Source organism: Coenobita brevimanus, chromosome 62, assembly GCF_032717465.1.
Source record: "Coenobita brevimanus isolate Jiangsu-jjx chromosome 62, ASM3271746v2, whole genome shotgun sequence".
Taxonomy (NCBI): domain Eukaryota; kingdom Metazoa; phylum Arthropoda; class Malacostraca; order Decapoda; family Coenobitidae; genus Coenobita; species Coenobita brevimanus.
The window spans coordinates 30,829,390-30,851,749 of NC_137015.1; the positions used below are offsets into that span (position 1 = coordinate 30,829,390).

Genomic DNA, 22,360 nt, shown 5'->3' on the forward strand with positions numbered 1-22,360 from the left:
TTACCATCAAACGATTTCGTTTAGTTTAGGAGAGGCTTTACGAACAGGATAAGTAGATATAGGTTTCAGTAAACTCATGGTTACCAAAAGGTCTTTGTAGATTATGTAATATTGTCTGAAGATAGCAAGAAAAATTCCCCAAAAGATATCATCGTACTGAGGAAGTTACTCGAGTTTTACAACACACACACACACACACACACACACAGTTTTATTCAGCGTAGGAGAGACTTTTTAAACAGAGCCAAAATAGAGCTTTTCATTAACATTTTTAGTGCATAAGATTTCCCTCTGGATTAAAGTTTGATGGCAGCAGGAACACCCGTGATGACTTCAGCGTATAGAAGAGTATATTAAAAGCGTGGTCCTCCCCGGCGGGGAATCGAACCCCGGTCTCCCGCGTGACAGGCGGGGATACTAACCACTATACTACCGAGGACTGGATTTTAAGAAAGGTGACTGATAAGAAAATAGGCGAAGTTTTAAAGTGCTTATAAATGTGTAACTTTCCCTGGCGTCTTTTATATTTTGATTTTACTGAAGCAGCACGATAATTTTCAGCGTAAGAAACTCCTGGTACCTGAGTCAGAAACGCTGTGTTGATGGTGGATATTAAAGTACCTGAGAAGCCATAGATTGTGTACCAAATATTAATGTTTAGAGTACGCTTAAGCATTTCACGCACGATTTTTAAGGACCAAAATTTATACAAGCCCTCCATCATCATCATCATCATTCAGTTACTCACATTTAGGTATGATGCTGGTGATGTGCACGTCATGGTTGACTCGTCTCACTGGAGGCATGAATCCAGGAAGAAAAGTCTTAGAAACTCCAGGTGCAGTCAGTCCCACCACACCTGATACGCCGCTGGGTGTAGGCGGTACGAGGCTGCCTGCAATACACGTGCTGGGGGCAGGGGTCGCCACTTCCCTACACTAGTACAGAATGACGATGATTTTTGTCCCTGAGACTTGCAATCCCTTCAGTTTTATTTATCATTTAACCCCGTTAGTACGATGGCGTCTTTCTTAATCACTCTACCATCGGACGATTTTATGCAGCGGTTTTCTTCCTTGCTAGTAGTGCGGGGATAATTAGGGCGGTGCGTGATCCCCCTCATCTCGAAAAATATGCCAGAAGCTGAATTAAATCGTTTGTAATAAAACCGTACATATAAGAGGTCCTTGTAGTGAAGGGATTAACCTCATCATCACGAGTATAAGTATTAATTAAGAACTTTTGTAGATATTATTTCTTTCTGGGGGGGGGGAGATCTAGAAGGCTGGCATTCCAAGACCGTTCGAGATAGAGACTCCTGAAATTTTCAGGAAAGATGTATAGTTGTAGGCTTTTTTTGTCATTAGCACCCTCTGTTTTTTTCAGTGTTTGCACTCCTGCGCTGCAAAAACTACGGAATCGATTGCTTTGCAAATACTAGTGCACCTTGGTATTGATACTGAGATCCAACAAATACTTTTTGAGATATTGAGGAAATTCAAAATGGCCGCCTCATGCCTGGAAGTGCTAAATCGGAAAGTACTTGGCCGATTTGGACCAAACCTGGTGGAAATGTAGTGGGTCATGAGTGAACATGATTTGCATAGGATGAATGATTTTGATCTTGATCACAAGGTCACCGTAAAAAATTCTGAGTCATACCAAAAGTCCCATAATATTAGGTCTACAATGATAACAAAAGCATCTTCACGTGGAATGTGGAATTCTTTGAATATTGCCTTAGCAATTTTAGAATTCTGGTTATTATTATTATTCTATCTATCTCTCTATTGCCAGACGCCTCAATCCCGTTTGGGGTGGCCACAAACAAATCGCCTCCAAGTCGCCCTGTCCCCCGCCATTTCACTGCCCTGCTTCCAACTCAAACCCCCCTCTCTCATATACCTCTCCACCCCATCCCTCCATCTCATCCTCAGCCTCCCCCTCCCTCTTCCCCCCTCCACCTCACTCACATACACTCTCTTCGTCAGTCTTTCACCCTCCATCCTCTCCACATGGCCAAACCACCTCAGTGTGTTCCTCATAACGCTTCCTATCACATCCACATCCACACCACAACGCTCCTTTATATCCTCATTCGTCAGGCTGTCTCTCCATGTGACTCCACAGGCTCCTCTTAAATAACTCATTTCCAATGCTCTCACTCTTGACTTATTATTATTATTATTATTATTATTAGTAGTAGTAGTAGTAGTAGTAGTATTTATTATTATTATTATTGTTATTATTATTATTGTTGTTGTTATTATTATTATTATTGTTGTTGTTGTGGTGGTGGTGGTGGTTGTGGTGGTGGTGGTTGCTGCTGGAGAGGAACGCCTTTTCGCGGTTGCATCGTTATGACCGGTTGGCCGCGTTGCCTGGTTATACAAACGTCCCTCACCTCCTTCCCTGTCGTCAGAAAGGAGGATGGTGGACAGCATGAGGAGGGCATTTTCAGTTACTGTCTACTAGATTCACATTTTGATGATCCTGGGGTTGCAGCTGCTGTTGCTACTGCCGCCGTGCGATCTTAATTGAACTTAGGGGAGACCTTTTGTAATGGTGGTGATGGGGGGAGGGGGGTGTAATGAAAGTTGTGTCAAACCTCCACAGCTCGGAATGTCTCTTATAGACTGAGTCTAACCGTCTAGTGGTGGCAAGACTGAAGTACTGTGCAAGAGAAGTCACGTACTGAAAGCGTTACGACACACAGGGAATACGTTGGTAGTTATTTTATTTCAAGAAAATTCTGTTTGCTGTTTTGCCACCCAGGTCACTTTTCATCATCATCATCATCATTATCATCATCATCATCATCACTATCATATGAGCCGTAACTCACACGTAAAAGATGGCGTGAGGTAGGCTGCAGACACCAAGCCAGAGGAAGCAGCAGCGCTTGCTTAATGGAACCCAGTCATGACCTTTGTTGGGATGCTTTCACCGGATTTAAACCCGTTTCGCCCGAGGACGTGCATTCGGTTTTAGTCAGCTTAGAAGAACATTCTAGTTTTCCTGTCTATCTGTTTATAACGAGATTCCGGAAGGGGTTGCCACAAACAAATCGTCTCCATGTCACTCTGTCCTCCACTGTCAGGCTGCCCTCTTTCCAGCTCACATCCCCTCCCTCGTATATTTCACTCCAGTCCATCTCATCCTTGGTCTCCCCCTCCACCTCATCACATACACTCTTCTAGTCAATCTTTCACTCAGTTTAGTTATGGAAGGGTTCATGAAGGCTGTATTCAATCCCCCCAGTTCAAAAGTGAAATCCTGAGCTGAGGGAAATCGCTTGGAGATAGCGTAGAAAAAAGTAAGATAAGAAGTAATCCTAGTGAAGGGATTGATTGCTAGGATTTTGTCCAGCTAAAAAAAATCGTCTTGTTTTCGCCTGAAGATAATACCCAAGTGCATTATTGGCAACTAAAGGGAAAGCAGAAACAGTACTCTTAAACCCACAGATGAGTAAAATCGTCTGGTTTTAGCCTGAATAAAATACACAAGGGCATTCATAGCAAGGGAAGGGTTAATGGAAGTAATTAATCTTGATCCCACAGACTCCTAGGGCTTCCTTCAGGTGAAAAAAATCGTCTGGCAAAAGGAAAAAAAAATTGTGATCGAGAGACGCATTAAATCGGCTTATTCGTGCTAGCTTCAGACGATTTTATCCAGTATAGGTGAGATTTTTCGAACTTGGCGGGTTACATATAGTTCTTAGTAACCCCTTCCTGTACGTCTCTCCTTAAGAAATAGATGAATAAATATAACGAAAAATAAATAAGGTCTCAGCAGAAATAAAATATACAGGGTGGTCCGTATATTACACTTTCCAGTCTTGTGTGTTGCCGGAGCGGCTCAGTCTGCTGGTGTGAGGAGCGCTGATATTTAGGCTCCTTCATGAAATCGATAAACAGGCAGGCAGAACGAACATAAAATAGTATACACAACAAAGTGAGGGGTTTGTGTGTGTGTGTGTGTGTGTGTGTGTGTGTGTGTGTGTGTGTGTGTGTGTGAACAAAATAACTCAAGTATTTTTCTTAATCCGATTTTAGCCAAACTTGGTGGGGTAGACACTGGTAACGTTAAATGAGCCGTCCCTGCAACACAGAAACTGAGCTGCGCAATATTTGGACCACCTTATGTATGTCGTACCCTGGCATATGGATTAAAAGCATTCAGAGCAACAAATCATTTAAACCAAAGCACACAGAAAGATACAAACTTCTTGATTATTGCTTAGAAGAATATAAATGTTTAGTGCCAACCTGAATAATACATCTTCCATTGGGTCTTAAGCAACAAAGGGATTATTATGACGTGAAATTAAAAGAGGTGGAAAGGGACTGGGAAATCTTTTAGGTCTTTTATGTAAGCTTTGAATCGTGGGCTGTGATTGAATTAGTTGTACCCAGGACGAGCTTATGTCATTATTCTCTCTCTCTCTCTCTCTCTCTCTCTCTCTCTCTCTCTCTCTCTCTCTCATTTAGGTGCTGAGAGAGAGAGAGAGAGAGTACTGTACAAAAGAATGCAGACAGCCACAGAAGGTCCATTGAGGGCTGTTTGTTGTAAGGTGATCTCTGACTGTGTTATCATTTCTGTTGGTTTAAGATAAATATAGCAACATAAGAGGTTATTCCCCCTGCCTTACACACACACACACACACACACACACACACACACACACACACTCTCTCTCTCTCTCTCTCTCTCTCTCTCTCTCTCTCTCTCTCTCTCTCTCTCTCTCTCTCTCTCTCTCTCTCATACGCGTGCGGCTAGGCGAGAGCGGGTTATGTATTTGGTCCCTTTTGTCTGTCAGCTGGCAAGGTTATGCAAAATCGTCCTATGGAATTGCATCAGATTTGGCTTAGAGACCGAGAACCGTAAGAACAGGTGATTAATATTATGGCCGAAAAAGGTCATAGGTCATAAGTCAAGGATCATTCGACTTGTGGCCAAACTTGGTGGATGGGCTGAGGGACAGGAAAGGCGGAAAGGATTCAACTTTGCCATCAATCTTATCTTTGATCGGAGGTACAGATCAGGGTCAGAGTTCAGCCATTTTACTCAGTTTGGATTCATTTTGGGTGAAACTTGGTGGAAGGGTTTAAGGCTAGCCGAGAATGAAACAATTTTATTTTCAGAACAGTAGGTGAAAAGCAGTGTTTGGGTAAGATCATCATAAACTCTTGATCCGATTTTAATCAGACTTGATATATGGGTGAAGGGTCAGGTAGGGATGAAGTATTTCCATGATGAACTGTCAAAGGTAAAGGTGAGACGGAAGGGCAAAATATTCGACCTTAAGGCCCCTCCAGTCAGTCAGGGCGCATCTGTCGTGTCCCAGCACGCTACTCATCTGTTTTTAAGTGTGATGAAGAAGCGTGCTATAAAGTGTAGATTAGAAGCAGGCAAGTGTTTCAGTTCATGACGACTGCACGATTATTATTTACCCCCCCCCCTTTTTTTTGTGTGTATTACCATACTCCGTATTTCAAAATCATCGTGTGGACAGGCTGTAAATCGGTTGTGCGTTGTGGGTTTTACCAGGATTCATTTATGAAATATGTTTAACCCATTCACACTGAGGGCGTATGTGTTTTATTCTTGTAATTCCCAGGCTATTTTTTTCACCCTACGAATGATTGTCGATCTAGAGTAGTGAGATGCTTCTTTCATGAAATCCTTGCATATGGAAGGTCATTCCTAAAGTTGAATATTAGCGCCGACAGCTGATAGGGGTGAATAAAAGTCCATGGCCAGAAGGGGTTACCCATATAGAAATCTATGCAGTGTCTCACATCATTTGCTACATGCGTTTGCAACTCCCATTAACCCTTCCGATAGGGTGATTTTTTTCCCCCTAAGTACTTGTATATTCTTCCTGCCTCCAGACGATTTTATTTAGTTCACGAGAGGCATGTGGTAGTGAAGGGGTCAGAAACTGTGTGTGTGTGTGTGTGTGTGTGTGTGTGTGTGTGTGTGTGTGTGTGTGTGTGTGTGTGTGTGTTTACCAAAAATATTGTTTTATGACCAAATTAGTGTGTTGTCGAACGAACCTGCAAGCCATCTGAGAGAGAGAGAGAGAGAGAGATCCCCTGGTGGTTGCAGGACGTTAACTCCTTCATTATCACGTCTATATTTTATCCTTGCCCTCTGCAGACGATTTTATTCAGCTTGTGAGAGATTTTTCTGAACCAGGGCTTAGATACGGCGACCCTTTCCCTCGAGGGTCTCTCTTTAAGTTCAATAATTTAGTAAGACGTTAAAAAAAAAAAAAAAAAAAAAGTCTTTGAAGATATTGTAGAAGGAACGTTTTGATTTTATTTGGTTGGTAAAATTAACATTATTATTTCTGAGCATGTTCTTGGTTATCTCTTTATTATCAGCTATTATTATCTTGACTTTTTGAGAATTTTATGTCCTTTAAGTTGATGTCCTCGTAGTCTGCCTTTTATTAGGTGAGCGCTCCTTGCGTCCCATGTTTATCAGTGTAGGCATCTTTAGTGTCACTCTTTGCCGCTCTCCATATTATTATTATTTATTATTATTATTATTATTATTATTATTATTATTATTATTATTGCTCCTGCTGCTGCCTTTTTTCTTTGTAAATTATAAAAAAATTAACACAGCACTCTTATTGTGGCCGTGCTGAGAAACAGTACAATGTAAAAATGATACTTTCCCATATAATTTCCAGTGCTGATAAAATCAGTTGACATAGGTAACTGTCTGGGTACGCTGCTGGCTTGGATTCTGTTCATTTGTAACGGTGATTCCTAAATTTGTGTAAGCTTAATTATAGTTCCTAGTCTAGCTGAATTTTTGTTTTTCTTATCTATCTATCTATCTATCTGTTTATCTATAGTCAGACGCCTTAATCCCGTAAGAGGTGGCCACAAACAAATCACCTCCATGTCGCCTTTTGTCATGCCATTTCTGTGCACACTCCCCAAAATGATACTATCCCATTTAATTTCCAGTGCTAATAAAATCATTGACATAGTTAATTGTCTCGGTACACCGCTGGCTTGGATTTTGTTCATTTGTAACGGTGATTCCTAAATTTGTGTAAGCTTAATTATAGTTCCTAGTCTAGCTGAATTTCTGTTTTTATCTATCGATCTGTCTATCTGTTTATCTATAGTCAGACGCCTTAATCCGTAAGAGGTGGCCACAAACTAATCGCCTCCATGTCGCCTTGTCCCCTGCCGTTTCTCTGCCCACTCCCCAGCTTACATCCCCTTCTCTCATATATCTCTCTGTTGAAGTAATGCATTCTCTTTGCAACTCTCTTCCCCAGATTAGTTTCCCCCAAAAATTTTAACCTACAAAAGTTCAACTGTTACAGACTTTTTATGAACAGAGGACACCTGTAATCTGATATATGAATTTGTATTATTTAATTTGTTTTTCCTTGCTCTGTTCATCTTAAAAAAAAAAATACAGTGTTTGAACCCAGGTGAATAATTTGTAAAGATCTCTCTGTATTGTCATAATTCAGGTGCATCTATTCAGTACCTAATTTTTGTGTCACCTGGGAATTGGATAGTTTGCAGTTTAACCCTTTATTACTGTCATTTGTGTCATTAAGTACAGAACGAGACCTTACCTGACCTTGTGGTACGCCAGGTATAATTATTGTACAGTTTAATTCCTTACCGTTAATAGCGTCTTTGTACAGTGTGATTCTCTACCGTTATTTTCGTCCCTGTACAGTCTGACTCTTGACTGTTAATTGCATCTCTGTACAGTCTGATTCCTTACCGTTAATTGCGTCTCTGTACAGTGTGATTCTTTACCGTTAATTGCGTCTCTATCCAGTCTGATTCTTTACCGTTAATTGCGTCTCTATCCAGTCTTATTCTTTACCGTTACTTGCGTCTCTATCCAGTCTGATTCTTTACCGTTAATTGCGTCTCTATCCAGTCTGATTCTTTACCGTTAATTGCGTCTCTATCCAGTCTGATTCTTTACCGTTAATTGCGTCTCTATCCAGTCTGATTCTTTACCGTTAATTGCGTCTCTATCCAGTCTGATTCTTTACCGTTAATTGCGTCTCTGTACAGTGTGATTCTTTACCGTTAATTGCGTCTCTATCCAGTCTGATTCTTTACCGTTAATTGCGTCTCTATCCAGTCTGATTCTTTACCGTTAATTGCGTCTCTATCCAGTCTGAGTCTTTACCGTTAATTGCGTCTCTATCCAGTCTAATTCTTTACCGTTAATTGCGTCTCTATCCAGTCTGATTCTTTACCGTTAATTGCGTCTCTATCCAGTCTGATTCTTTACCGTTAATTGCGTCTCTGTACAGTGTGATTCTTTACCGTTAATTGCGTCTCTGTACAGTGTGATTCTTTACCGTTAATTGCGTCTCTGTACAGTGTGATTCTTTACCGTTAATTGCGTCTCTGTACAGTCTGATTCTTTACCGTTAATTGCGTCTCTATCCAGTCTGATTCTTTACCGTTAATTGCGTCTCTATCCAGTCTGATTCTTTACCGTTAATTGCGTCTCTATCCAGTCTGATTCTTTACCGTTAATTGCGTCTCTGTACAATGTGATTCTTTACCGTTAATTGCGTCTCTATCCAGTCTGATTCTCTACCGTTAATTGCGTCTCTATCCAGTCTGATTCTTTACCGTTAATTGCGTCTCTATCCAGTCTGATTCTTTACCGTTAATTGCGTCTCTATCCAGTCTGATTCTTTACCGTTAATTGCGTCTCTGTACAGTCAGATTCTCTACCGTTAATTGCGTCACTGTACAGTGTGATTCTTTACCGTTAATTGCGTCTCTGTACAGTCTGATTCTTTACCGTTAATTGCGTCTCTGTACAGTCTGATTCTTTACCGTTAATTGCGTCTCTGTACAGTCTGATTCTTTGCCACTGATTCCCTCTCTCTCACTCTGTGTGTGTATGTGTGTGTGTGTGTGTGTGTGTGTGTGTGTGTGTGTGTGTGTGTGTGTCAGTTGTCGACCCACCTGAACACACAGCCACTGATACCATGTTCCTTTAGTTCTCATAAATCCGTTGTGAGGTGCTGTGACAAGGAGAGAGAGAGAGAGAGAGAGAGAGAGAGGGAGGGAGGAAAAGGAGAAACAAGGAGGGAAAAATGTAGTGGAAAAAAGGAGAAAGAAGGAGGACTTAAAGAAAAAGAGTGAAAGAAGGGATACGCAGAAAGGGATGAATGGAGAGAGAGAGAGAGAGAGAGAGAGAGAGACGCAGGGACGGAAAGAGAAGGGGGGACAGAATTTGCGATGATGTTATGCAAGCAATTTGCGTACGTACGTGTGTGTGTGTGTGTGTGTGTGTGTGTGTGTGTGTGTGTGTGTGTGTGTGTGTCCCAAGGGAATGCCAGCTTGTATGTACTTTCCTCTCTATCCATCCCCACCTCCCTTCCCCTCCATCCCTCCCTCCTTGTTCTCTCTCCTCTCTTTTCCCTTCTTCCCTCCCTCCTCTTTCCCTCTCCCTCCCCTCCCTGCTTCCTTCCGTTTCCTCCCTTATTTTCCCATACTTTCAATTTTTTCATCCCCCTCTGCCGCCCTCTTTTCCTCTCCCTCATTCTCCTTTTTCCGTATCTTCCCTTCCATTTTCTTTCCCTTCTCCCTTCCTTCCCTCCCTTCCTTTTTGTGTCTCACCTCCCCTCGTTTCCTCCCGCCCTTTTCTCTTTTCCCCCTTCTTCTCTTTGTCTGTCTGTCTGTCCCTTTCTGTCTGTCTGTCTGTCTGTCTGTCTGTCTCTCTCTCTCTCTCTCTCTCTCTCTCTCTCTCTCTCTCTCTCCCTCCCTCCCTCCCTCCCTCCCTCCCTCCCCCCCTTCCCCTCCTCCCTTCTTCCCTCACTGCCGTCTCCCCTTTGCTTCTCTCCCTCCTTCCTCCTCTCCCTCCATTCCCTCCTTCCCTCCCTGTTTCCCTCCCTCTCGCCCTCCCTGGCGAGAACAATGTTGCCTGTTGCTGAGTGCTGTTACTAGGAAAGCAGGCAGGGAGAGAGAGAGAGAGAGAGAGAGAGAGAGAGAGAGAGAGAGAGAGAGAGATGGAAGGTCAGGGTCGTGAAGGGAGGAAAATACGGAGGGAGATGGAGGAAAGAAGGAATAATTGGGAGGAGGAAGAGAGAGAGAGATTGGGGAGGTCAGGGTCGTGGGTGTGTTAGAGAGAGAGAGAGAGAGAGAGAGAGAGAGAGAGAGAGAGAGAATAAGGTGAGTAGGGAGGGAGGGAGGGAGGAAGAACGTGTTGCTAGGTGAGACATCCCCCTACCCAGACCCTTCCTTCACCTCCCTTACCTCCCCTTTTCTCCTCCCAGGCCACCCATACACCGCAACGCTTTGTGTGTGTGTGTGTGTGTGTGTGTGTGTGTGTGTGTGTGTGTGTGTGTGTGTGTGTCATAGCCAGCACAACAACCCTCATAAGGTCACTGAGTGCATCGCTGACCATCACACAGCTGAGTTTGTTTTTAAAGTTACCGCCCTCTTCCTCGCCTTTGATAGACTCCCTTTGACGCCTTGGATTGAGAGGAACATGTACCAATTTTTCGTCCTGACCCTTCCATCGTTATCTCTGCAATCGTACCAGCCTGGCAGTATGATAAGGGTGAAAGTATAACGTCTGTTCGATAGCAGTTTAACCACTTCACATCGATGACTCTCTGTACTTTTATTCTTGCTACTGCCAAACTATTTTATTCAGCTCAGGATGGGATTATTATTGTTATTATTATTTTTTTCGGTGTTCTGGGGTTGGGTTGTAGCTTTCATTAACCCCCTTCACACTGTTTGGGTTATCGGGGGTTAGAGAGAGAGAGAGAGAGAGGGAGAGTCAGGAAGATCATAATAAATTGTATCGTTCAGCATACACACGCCTAAAATGGACTGGCAACTTTGCCGACGGATTCGTGTGAAGTGACCCGCCCCTACCTATTATTTACCACACACACACACACACACACACACACACACACACACACACACACACACACACACACACAGGCTCTAAGTCTGGAATACATGAAAAGTGTGTAAATTAAATGTTCAGTATGGGAGGCAGTTTTAAAGTGTATATGGTATATGTCCAAGTTATGGACATTTTAAGAATATAATGGTTCCCCTCTGAAATGTACTGTACGTCGCTGGAAGGTTCCTTTTTATATTATTATTATTATTATTATTGCTATTATATTATTATTATTATTATCATTATTATTATTATCTGTTACTGTTATTATTTATCATTACCCTTAGTGTCTTTTGACGTATCCAATTCATTCATTCTTTCTGCCCCCCTACGATTTTATTCATATTTGCGGAGACCCTTTGTGGTGAAGGAGCCAGGGGAAGCTATATTTACTTTGGACACTTTCCTAATCTGAAGCTAGCGATAATAAAGATATGGCATAGAATTCATGAAAGATAAGCAAAGCATACGTTCATCTTCCATTAAGTGTTTACTGAGCTGTGTTTCTGTAGAGCTGTGTATGCTTCTTTATAATTCCCCTCAGTCAAGTGACGTATTTTTAAGTTTTATGCACTGTGCCTCCTGACGACATCACTCATCTTTGGCAAAGCTGTCTACACTGGAAGAGTTAAATTTACTCCATTTACTTCTTTCTTACTAGAGAACTCTCATATATTGAATAAGCCATCAGAGAGGGGCAAAAGTATATTGCAACGAGAGTGGGCTTATTTGCGAGCTAATGAATAATACTTCCCGAAGTGTGTTTCATATAAATACGTATATTTAATTGTGATTCATATGAAGTGAATACATCACATCATTAACAGGCTAGAAGGCTTGTTCGAATCAAATGTGCTCCGGACCACAATTGCGCTCGAAGATTTTTTTTTTTTTTTTTTTTTTTTTTAAATATAAGTTAGGGGAGCGAATCTCTGACCTTGCCTGTGACCTTTACCGCTGACTGACTTCTCGATATTAAATCACTTCATCATTGTCTGTTTCCCAGCCCGTGGAGGAAGTTTGGTTAAAATCGGATCAAAACTTTGAGTAGTCCTTTACCAATGACCTTTTTTTTTTTTCTTTCTTTTTTGCCAAAAATTATTCACCTGTTTCTCTGATGATCTTCTGGCATTATGCCAGATTTGGTGCAATTCCATCCAGTAGCTCTTTCACATTCCTGATGGCAGTCACACAGACAGGAAGACAGACAAGTAGGACCAAACGCATAACCCCCGCCAGCATTTGCACGCGGGTGTAGTAGTACGTTCTTCTCTTAGGAAAATGTAGAAAGACGTCATCGTACTGTTTGTGAAGGAAAAGTATGGAATGGCGTCAAAAATATTACCCAAATCTGTCGCTGATAGTACGGTAGAATGTGCAACTCTTTATACAGTATATCATACCCTGAAAGGATCGTTACGTGAGGCTTCTGAGAGAAGTTGTGAAATGATGATAACAAAGAGTATGGAGAATGGGTGCTTTTCACCGTTGAGAAATGTGGGAAATAGAGTTATGATGATGAATAAGACCAGCCAGTACAGCACAGTGACAGACACAGAATTACCACCGCCGATACATATACAGTATCACCCAATGTTAGCAGGAAAACTGGAGCGGAAAACCAGGGCTGACAGGAAGGTATACAGGAAAAGATGAACAGAAACTTTTGTAACTGACTTCTGATGCCTTTAGTGGAAGACACGTAGTAACATCAGCTAACAGTTTAAGGACGGCGATTTATACTTTCCTTTATTCTTCCTGTTGCCACATGATTTTATTCAGCCTAACGGAGATGTTTGGTAGGGAAGGGTTGACTTGTTCCACCAGAGGACGTCATAATCACTTAATTCATGCTGCTGGCAGACGATTTATATTCAGGGGATTTATATTTAGAACACCAGCTGCGGAAGTGCTAATGAAAGCTATATCTGACTCCTTTTACACGAAGTCACGTCTAAGCTCAGTAAAATCGTCTTCATGTGGCAATAATAAGCATACGTCGTCAGAGTGAAGGGGTTCATTTTGGTGAGAACCCCTCAGCTTTCTGAATGCGGAGGGAAGAGGCGAAGACTTTTTTTTTTTTTTTTTTTTTTTCGCCGTGTGATCTGATGAGAGTCCGCGTGCATTTGAATTTTTCCTTTTTTTTTTTTTTTTATCCTACTCTTTCGATGTATAATTGTGGGAATAGGGTTATGTTGATGATGATGGTAATAATGATGATGATGATGATGATGATGATACTGATCGGCTGTTGATCGGTGTGGTGTTGAAGAAATGAATCCTTCTCATCGATATTTTTGTAGTTTATTCTTGATATCTGGAGATTTTTTTTTTTTTTTTTTTTTTTTTTTTTTTTTTTTGAGCGTGAGAGACTTTTCGAACTGCAGGGATTGGATATAGCCTTCATTTACCCCTCCACTACAGTATATCCCACATTAATCAATTGAAATCGTCTGGTGGTGACATGATTGATAAGAAAAATAAGCCACCGGAATGATGGGGTTAAGTATGAAAAATATGTTGGTTCAGGGGTTATAGAGTTCGCCTTCTGATCTGCGTGTGTCCATTAGCCTGAGAGTCGAATCCCGGGCCGTGGTGGATATTTGACTGGGTGGTGGTTGTATTTTTCTTTTTCCTTTTTTTTTTTTTTTTTTTTTTCCCCAGGAGTTCCGTGTCAGTGAAATAATACCACAACTTTTACATCCTTTCCATAGCACATCCCTTGATACAGCTCAGCACTCAACATAGACAGATGGGAATTTTAGGTAATGTAGATAGAGTGTAGGATATCTTCACATCCTTATCTGTTCTTACTGATAACATATACAGACCTTGACATCCCTAAGCATAGTCAAACCTCTCCATTTTTCCAAGCACTGCACTACAACAGGACCCCATCATGATTCGCTATTATCCAGTATGAGGAAGTATTAATTTTGCTTGTTACCCTCCATCCGAAGAGAAGGTCAAGTCATGCTGTCGGCCTCGTACGAACTGTTACAGGTTGGGGAAAAGACGCATCAGCTTAATGTTCACTGATTGATGTTGACATATGTAAAGAGAGAGAGAGAGAGAGAGAGAGAGAGTTCTGTCGACTGAGTTTGCGTTTTCCCACTGCCCCTTTGCCCGGTCATGGCTCACTGCTCATGTCCCCAGAGGCCTGACCAGGTTCTTTCCTCCTCTCCCTGGCACCGAAGGGGTTAATGGAGGCAATAACTAACCAGCTGCCGTTCGAAAAGTCACTCCTAAACTGAAAAGAAAATCGCCTGGTGACAGCAAGAATAAAATTTGTGACGTCATTGTGCTGAAGTGGTTGACGTGGCACATGCACACCTAAGCTTGTAAGGGAAAAGTGTCTCAACCTTAAAAATAAATGATTATATACTCCTACCATTTTATATTTTGTTTTTGCCATCTCTGGACGATTTGATTCAGCTGATTGAGGGGCTTTGTGAGATGAAGAGTTTATACTTAAGAACAAAAGAAGAGAGGATAACTGCAGTAGGCCGGTTGGCCCATGCTAGGCAGCTCCTAGAAGAGTAACTGAACTACTAGAATGAGATAAGGATAGCAAAGAAGAAGGCTGTCCCCCGCCCTCCAAACCCTCCAGCCGAAGCCGGCAGGAAAAAGTCAGAAAGAACACCACGTCGTATAGAAAAACTGGCGTGGACATTTTACAGGAAAGTGTGAAAGGAGAATAGAGATTATCATAGTGTAACCTGAAAAGAAAAATATTATGAATAAGTATTGGTTATAAGATTTTCTTTATTCTATATCCACCCCTTATATGTCATATGCTTATCTAGCCTATGCTTGAAATTCTCAATGGAAGAGGCGGCAACTACTTTACTAGGTAGCTTATTCCATTCGTCTACTACTCTGTTACCAAACCAATTTCTACCGATTTCCTTACTGAAACGGAATTTTTCTAGTTTGAAACCATTATTTCTAGTTCTATCCTGTACGCTCACTTTAAGTACCTTGATAATATCTCCCTAATTTATACCATTCATCCACTTAAACACCTTAATAAAGTCTCCACTTACTCTACGCCTCTCTAGCGAATGCAGACTTAGTCTTTTCAGTCTGTCTTCATATGACAGGTTCCGGACGTCATGTATCATTTTTGTCATTCTTCTCTGTACATTTTCTAACGAATTAATATCCATTCTATAGTAAGGACACCAAAATTGTACTGCGTAGTCTAAATGTGGCCTTACTAACGCTAAATAAAGTTTCAGTATTACTTTAGATGATCTATTGCTCACGCTTCTCGAAAAAAATCCTAGGACCCTATTTGCTTTATTTCTCGCATTAATACACTGTTGCCTTGGTTTAAGGTCGTTACTAATCATAACTCCTAGATCTCTCTCGCATTCCGATTTGCTAATTTCTTTGTTATCTAAGCTGTATTTAGTATCTCCAATGGTCTTACCTACGTTAAGTACTTTACATTTTTCAACGTTAAATTCCATTTGCCAAGTTTTAGACCATTTGGACAATGTATCGAGGTCTTTTTGTAAGTTATGGCAATCGTCAGTCGAGTTAATGATACACCCTATTTTTGTATCGTCGGCAAATTTGCTGATGCTGCTATTGACTCCTAAGTCTAGATCATTTATATATATGATAAATAATAAGGGACCGAGTACTGAACCCTGTGGTACACCGCTAGTTACTAATCCCCAGTCCGATTTAGTTCCATTTATTAATACTCTCTGCTTTCGTCCTTTCAGCCAGGATTCTATCCATTTTAAGATATCGCCGTCTATACCGTGTGCTCGAACCTTTCTAACTAACCTTTCGTGTGGGACCCTATCAAAAGCTTTACTAAAGTCCAGATAAATAACATCGTAAGCTTTATCGCTATCTACTGCCTCATAGACCTCCGAGTAGAATGACAACAAGTTTGTGAGGCAGGATCGTCCTTGCCTGAATCCGTGCTGACTTTCGATAATAAGATTAAATCTTTCTAAGTGTTCTCTAATCTTATTTGCCAAAATTGACTCTAACATTTTTCCTACTATTGACGTTAGACTTATCGGACGATAATTCGACGCAGCTGATTTATCACCCTTTTTAAAGATGGGCACTACGTTTGCGGTCTTCCACGCCTCGGGAACTTCTCCTGAACTTAAAGAGTCATTAAATAACGTTAAAAGTGGCTGCCATAATTCTTCTTTGGTTTCTTTTATAATTTTTGCATATATATCGTCCGGACCTGGCGATTTTTGAGGTTTTAACTTATTAATTTCTTTCAGTACGTCCTCCTTACTAATGGTTATTTTACTAAGAATATTTTCCGTATTCTCATGGTAAATATTTGCTGCTTGAGGGACAAGGCCTAGATTTTCCTTGGTGAATACTGATATGAAATAATTATTTAGGATGGAGCACATTTCTTTATCTTCACTGGCAATGTCACCTGATTCACTCTTCACTAATAGAGATCCTTCCTAAGTAGGCTGAAATTATTAGATGGTGACCTGGTTAATGCGGGAAAGACGACATCTGGGTCAGAGGGTTAATAAAACGGTAACGGTAGGATGTTAGGAAGCTTTCGAAGTCTACGAGAACAATCCCCCCCCGCTCCCCAGCCAGCACAGGTGTATTTCCAGGGGCGCGTAGGGCTGGTGGAATTGGCTCTTACCTGGGCTTTCCGTCGGTATCTGACCACTGCCGGATGTATGATGACAAAGTTCATCCAGGATTAGTGAGAGAGAGAGGGAGAGAGAGAGAGAGAGAGAGAGAGAGAGAGAGAGAGAGTCATATCCGCCAAGTCCTATTTATTAAACATTTCCACTCCCTCCCATTAAACCAAACAGCCCTCCCTCATGTACGTTTTAATCTCTCTCCACGTTCTTGGTTTCAGTGTCCTCGTTTTCCAAACAGTCTGGAAACCATTAACAGTCTAGCAACCGGTGTTGGACTACCACCACCACCACAAAACCAACAGCAGCAGCCATGGTCTGTCCACTGCCTCTCAATATTCTTTACTTTATCTGACTGACCAACCTGTTCTGACCAACCCCATTTGGTTCTTCGCCACTAAATACAGCTTAGATAACAAAGAAATTAGCAAATCGGAATGCGAGAGAGATCTAGGAGTTATGATTAGTAACGACCTTAAACCAAGGCAACAGTGTATTAATGCGAGAAATAAAGCAAATAGGGTCCTAGGATTTTTTTCGAGAAGCGTGAGCAATAGATCATCTAAAGTAATACTGAAACTTTATTTAGCATTAGTAAGGCCACATTTAGACTACGCAGTACAATTTTGGTGTCCTTACTATAGAATGGATATTAATTCGTTAGAAAATGTACAGAGAAGAATGACAAAAATGATACATGACGTCCGGAACCTGTCATATGAAGACAGACTGAAAAGACTAAGTCTGCATTCGCTAGAGAGGCGTAGAGTAAGGGGAGACTTAATTGAGGTGTTTAAGTGGATGAATGGTATAAATAAGGGAGATATTAGCAAGGTACTTAAAGTGAGCGTACAGGATAGAACTAGAAATAATGGTTTCAAACTAGAAAAATTCCGTTTCAGTAAGGAAATCGGTAGAAATTGGTTTGGTAACAGAGTAGTAGACGAATGGAATAAGCTACCTAGTAAAGTAGTTGCTGCCTCTTCCATTGAGAGTTTCAAGCATAGGCTAGATAAGCATATGACATATAAAGGGTGGATATAGAATAAAGAAAATCTTATAACCAATACTAATTCATAATTTTTTTCTTTTCAGGTTACACTATGATAGTCTCTATTCTCCTTTCACACTTTCCTGTAAAATGTCCACGCCAGTTTTTCTATACGGCGTGGTGTTCTTTCTGACTTTTTCCTGCCGGCTTCGGCTGGAGGGTTTGGAGAGCGGGGGAGAGTACTTCTTCTTTGCTATCCTTATCTCATTCTAGTAGTTCAGTTACTCTTCTAGGAGCTGCCTAGCATGGGCCAACCGGCCTACTGCAGTTATCCTCTCTTCTTATGTTCTTATGTTCAGTCTCTTCAGTCCAGAGATGTACTTTTATATTTTATTCTTACTGTCTCCATATTATATTATGTAGCGCAGGGAAGATTTTTAAACTGCATGGGGCGGGGGAGATTAGATATAGCCTTCTTTAGTCCTTCGCAAACAGAAGCCTTTCCTAACTTGAAGAAAATCAGTGACAGCTTTAGATAACTGGAAAGCACCGTACTTCATGATAGTAGTAGTAGTTGTTGCTGTAGTAGTAATAGTAGTAGTAGTAGCAGTAGCCTGAGGTTCATCTGAAGTGTGAACCCAGTAGACCACAGGCTGAAGATGCCCTCCTTTTGCAGTCCACTATCTTTCTTTCGGGGGTTAGGGAAGATGAGGAACGTTTGTATAACCGGCAGTAGAACCACATGGTTTTATCGGTGCCACCACGTGAAGGCGTCCCTCTTCAGTACTAAGTCATGAGAGTGAAGAGGGTAATCTCATCCCCTCCTGTACACAGATTAGCTTCTTGAAATTCTCTCACGTTCGTTTCTTCTTTCTTGTTCCTGCAGACGATTTTGTTCAGTTTAGGAGAGGCTTTCCGAAGTAGAGGGGGTACAAAGGAGTACAAAGGAAAGCAAACAACAGCAACAGACTTGTTGGTCCTTTCGTGGCTGTTTGGTATAGGGAACGCTGGATATAGCTTTCTCTGACCCCTTCCTTGCAAAAGATCTCCCCTACGATGAATAGAATCGTCTAGAGGTAGCAGGAATAAGCCAGTATAAATTGTCACTTGCTTTATGGGAAAAAAAAATAAGTCTTCGTAAATGGACGCGAGTAATGTTAAAATAAAAACTGACGTCTTCACTCCGATGACATGTTTCCTGCTTTGGCTTTGCAACCACCAGGAAGTTTTTATTTGTTTATTATCAGAGACTTTTCGTGGTGCAGGGGAGGGGGGCCTTCACGTGGTGGCACCGATATGACTGCGTGACTCGGCTTCTAGTTATACACGAGTCCCTCAGTTCACTCCCTATCCACAATAAGGAGGATGGTGGACTGCAGGAAAAGAGTAACTTCAGCTTACAGTCCACTGGGTTCACGTCCTGGTGAGCCTGGGGTTGCAACTGCCGCTACTGCTAGAGGCTTTTCGATCCGGAGGACTTCCCTTCATTAACCTCTTCGATACGAGAGGCCCTTCTTAAGCTGAGTAAAATCGTCTTGAATTTGTAAGATACTAAATACTTATTGAAGTTGATGGGTTCGGGGTTGTTCTTGCAATACCCATAGGCTCATCTGAAATGTGAACCGGGTGGATTGCAGGCTTAAGTTGCCCTTCTCCTACAGTCCACCATCCTCCTTCCAGGGGATAGGGAAGGGTTAAGGGGAAAAGTAGTGAATGAAAAAAAAAAAATCCTGTGTTTTCGCCCGGGATCGAACCGGGGACCTTGCGCGTGTGAGGCGCACGTGATAACCACTACACTACGAAAACTTAAGGAGGATTGGGAATTGAAGGTAGACTGTAAGAGAGAGAGAGAGAGGTGGTGGGGAAGGAAAAGGGAGACATCTGAAATTAGCGGAAGGGGAGAAGGAAGGAGAGGAGAGAGAAAAAAAAAGGGGAGGGGGAGAAGTACCTGTAGGGAGGGGAGAGAGAGAGAGAGATTTTAAGAGTGGAGTTAGACACGTAGGCAATTTAGGAAGCAGGGGAGGGAGAAGGGAGAAGAGACAGGGGAGGTAAAATATTGGTGTGTGTTTTGAGAGCGAGAGAGAGAGAGAGAGAGAGGAATGTGAAATAGGGGAGAGAGCATTGACCCTGAGACTGGGAGTGAGCGAGAGGGAGACTCCGGGACGAAGGCTTGAGGAATGTATGGGCACAAAAAGTGAGAGAGGGAGGGAGAGAGAGCGGGGGGGGGGAAGAGAGAGAGAGAGGGGGGGGAAAGAGAGAGAGAGAGAGAGAGAGAGAGAGAGAGAGAGAGAGAGAGGATGATTTTTTTGTTTTACCTCCAGACGATTTTATTCACGTTGCAAGAGACTCTTGGAACTGGAAGGGTTAGTTGTAGCCTCACGGATGTTTGAGGTCTTTTCCAAGTTAAATAAAATCGTCCTGAGATGCAGACGTTTAGCAAAAAAAAAAAAAAAAAAATAGTAAGGACGTCATCGTAGTGGAGAGAGAGAGAGAGAGAGAGAGAGAGAGAGAGAGAGAGAGAGACGACCACGTGGCTACCGCATGTGGGTGAGGCAAGGAAGGGTAGCAGGAGGGTAGGGAAGGGAGGGAAGGGGATACAGGAGCCGGCCCAGGCCAGACATAAGCCAGACACAGGGCGAGGCAGGTGGCAGGGGGGTGGTAGGGCTGGTAAGGGGGAAAGTAGGAGGGTAAGGGGTGGTAAGGGGTATTGAAGGGAGGGCAGGGTGTGGTTGGTAAATGTGGTGATGGGGAAAAGTAAGAGGGGGTAGGGTTGAGATTGTAGGGGTGGTGAGAGGCAGGGTAGGAGGGAGCGAGGTGGGCAGGGAGGGGGATGGAAGGACGGGGCAGGGTGTGGGCGATGACAAAGTATCAAAAAGATGGCAGGGTGCAAGGAGCATTGGCCTAAAATTTCAAGGTGGAGTTAACAGGATGCGAAGAAGATGGAGGAAGGACGGCAAGGTAGAAGGGGGGTAAGGGGATAGTAGGGTGGAAGAGAATGGTAGGGGGCTTGGACTTAGCAGAGTGGAAGGAGTTGGCAGGGTGCAAAGGTATGGTAAAGTGAATGGTAGTGAAATGGCAGGGTGGTGACGGACAAGGGGACAGCAGAGTGGAAGCTGGCAAGGTTGAAAGGGCGTGGCAAGGTGGAAGAGAATGGCAGGGAAACAGGGGGCAAAGGGACAGTGTGGGAGAGAGGTGGTAGGGTGGGTGGGGATGACAGGTGGAAGGCAGTGAACAGCAGGGTGGCAGCGACGGTCTGGCTTCATTTACTTAACACGTAAAGCTTAATGAATTGTTATTTCAGCTTCACATACTGAGCGAGCGAGCCAGAGAGAGAGAGAGAGAGAGAGAAAGGCACGTGGTCAAACTTAAGAGGCCAGGAGAGAGGGGAGTCACAATTGATAAGACCTTGTTTAGAGAGAGGTACACGCCTGGATACACAAACCACACCCGTCTTCTGGTCCTTGCTGGGTGGTCACTCCTTTATTCTTAAATTATGGAAAGTTATGAGAAAGACAGCAAAGCAGATGGCTCACCCCTACCCTCCAGGCCCTCCACCAGTATGTCAGGGAGAATAGAAACGCACTAAGGAAATCTTGTATGATTGAGGAAATGTAGTTCCTAACAGATAAAAGAAAAAAAAGCTTGTTACTAATCATAATTTTTTTTCTCACGTTTTCATTTATCTGATGATGATGATGATGATGATGGTATTATTATTGTTATTATTATTATTTATTATTATTATTATTATTTTTATTATTATTATCATTATTATTATTTAGAATTTATTTGTTTTTTTATGTATTTGTACGTTATCTGTATCATGTTTATAGCATTTACTTTATATAGTTGCAAGTGGACTATTTTGTACATATATATATATATATATATATATATATATATATATATATATATATATATATATATATATATATATCTATCTATTGCCAGACGCCTCAATCCCGTTTGGGGTGGCCACAAACAAATCGCCTCCAAGTCGCCCTGTCCCCTGCCATTTCACTGCCCTGCTCCCAACTCACACCCCCTCGCTCATCTACCTCTCCACTCCATCCCTCCATCTCATCCTCGGCCTCCCCTCCTCTTCCCCCCTCCACCTCACTCACATACACTCTCTTCGTCAGTCTTTCACCCTCCATCCTCTTCACATGGCCAAACCACCTCAGTGTGTTCCTCATAACACTTCCTATCACATCCACATCCACACCACAACGCTCCTTTATATCCTCATTCGTCAGCCTGTCTCTCCACGTGACTCCACAGGCTCCTCTTAAATAACTCATTTCCACTGCTCTCACTCTTGACTTGTGTCCTTCCAACAATGTCCAAGCTTCACTTCCGTACGTTAGAGTTGGTATCACAATACTGTCATGTAGTAACTTTTTCACTTCCGTGCTCACTTCCCTGTTTCTTATCACTGCTTTCAAGGAACCAGCAATCTTTCTTCCCTGCTGTACCCTTTCAAGCACTTCACCCTCCAAACCTCCATCCTTACTCATCACACTACCCAAATACTTAAACGTACTCACATTTTCCAATTCCTCACCATCTAACCTCGCTGTACATTCACTAACTTCACCTCTCTCAAAGACCATCACTTTACTCTTCCCTACATTCACCTTTAGGTTCCGTTTCTTACACACTCTCTCAAACTCATCCACCAAGCCTTGCAGCTCCCCTTCGTCTTCACTCAACAACACAGTATCATCTGCAAACAACAGAACAGGGTTTTCCAAACACTATCCTCTCTCAC

The 22,360-nt window shown here is 42.3% G+C and overlaps 2 non-coding genes across 2 annotated transcripts; both read right to left on the bottom strand.

Annotated features, from left to right (window-relative positions):
- Positions 1–367: 367 nt before the first annotated feature.
- TRNAD-GUC (transfer RNA aspartic acid (anticodon GUC)) lies at positions 368–439 on the bottom strand. The gene has a single exon. It is a non-coding gene; the product is annotated as a tRNA-Asp (tRNA).
- An 18,883-nt stretch (positions 440–19,322) lies between these two features.
- TRNAV-CAC (transfer RNA valine (anticodon CAC)) lies at positions 19,323–19,395 on the bottom strand. Its single transcript has one exon. It is a non-coding gene; the product is annotated as a tRNA-Val (tRNA).
- Between the last annotated feature and the right edge of the window lie 2,965 nt (positions 19,396–22,360).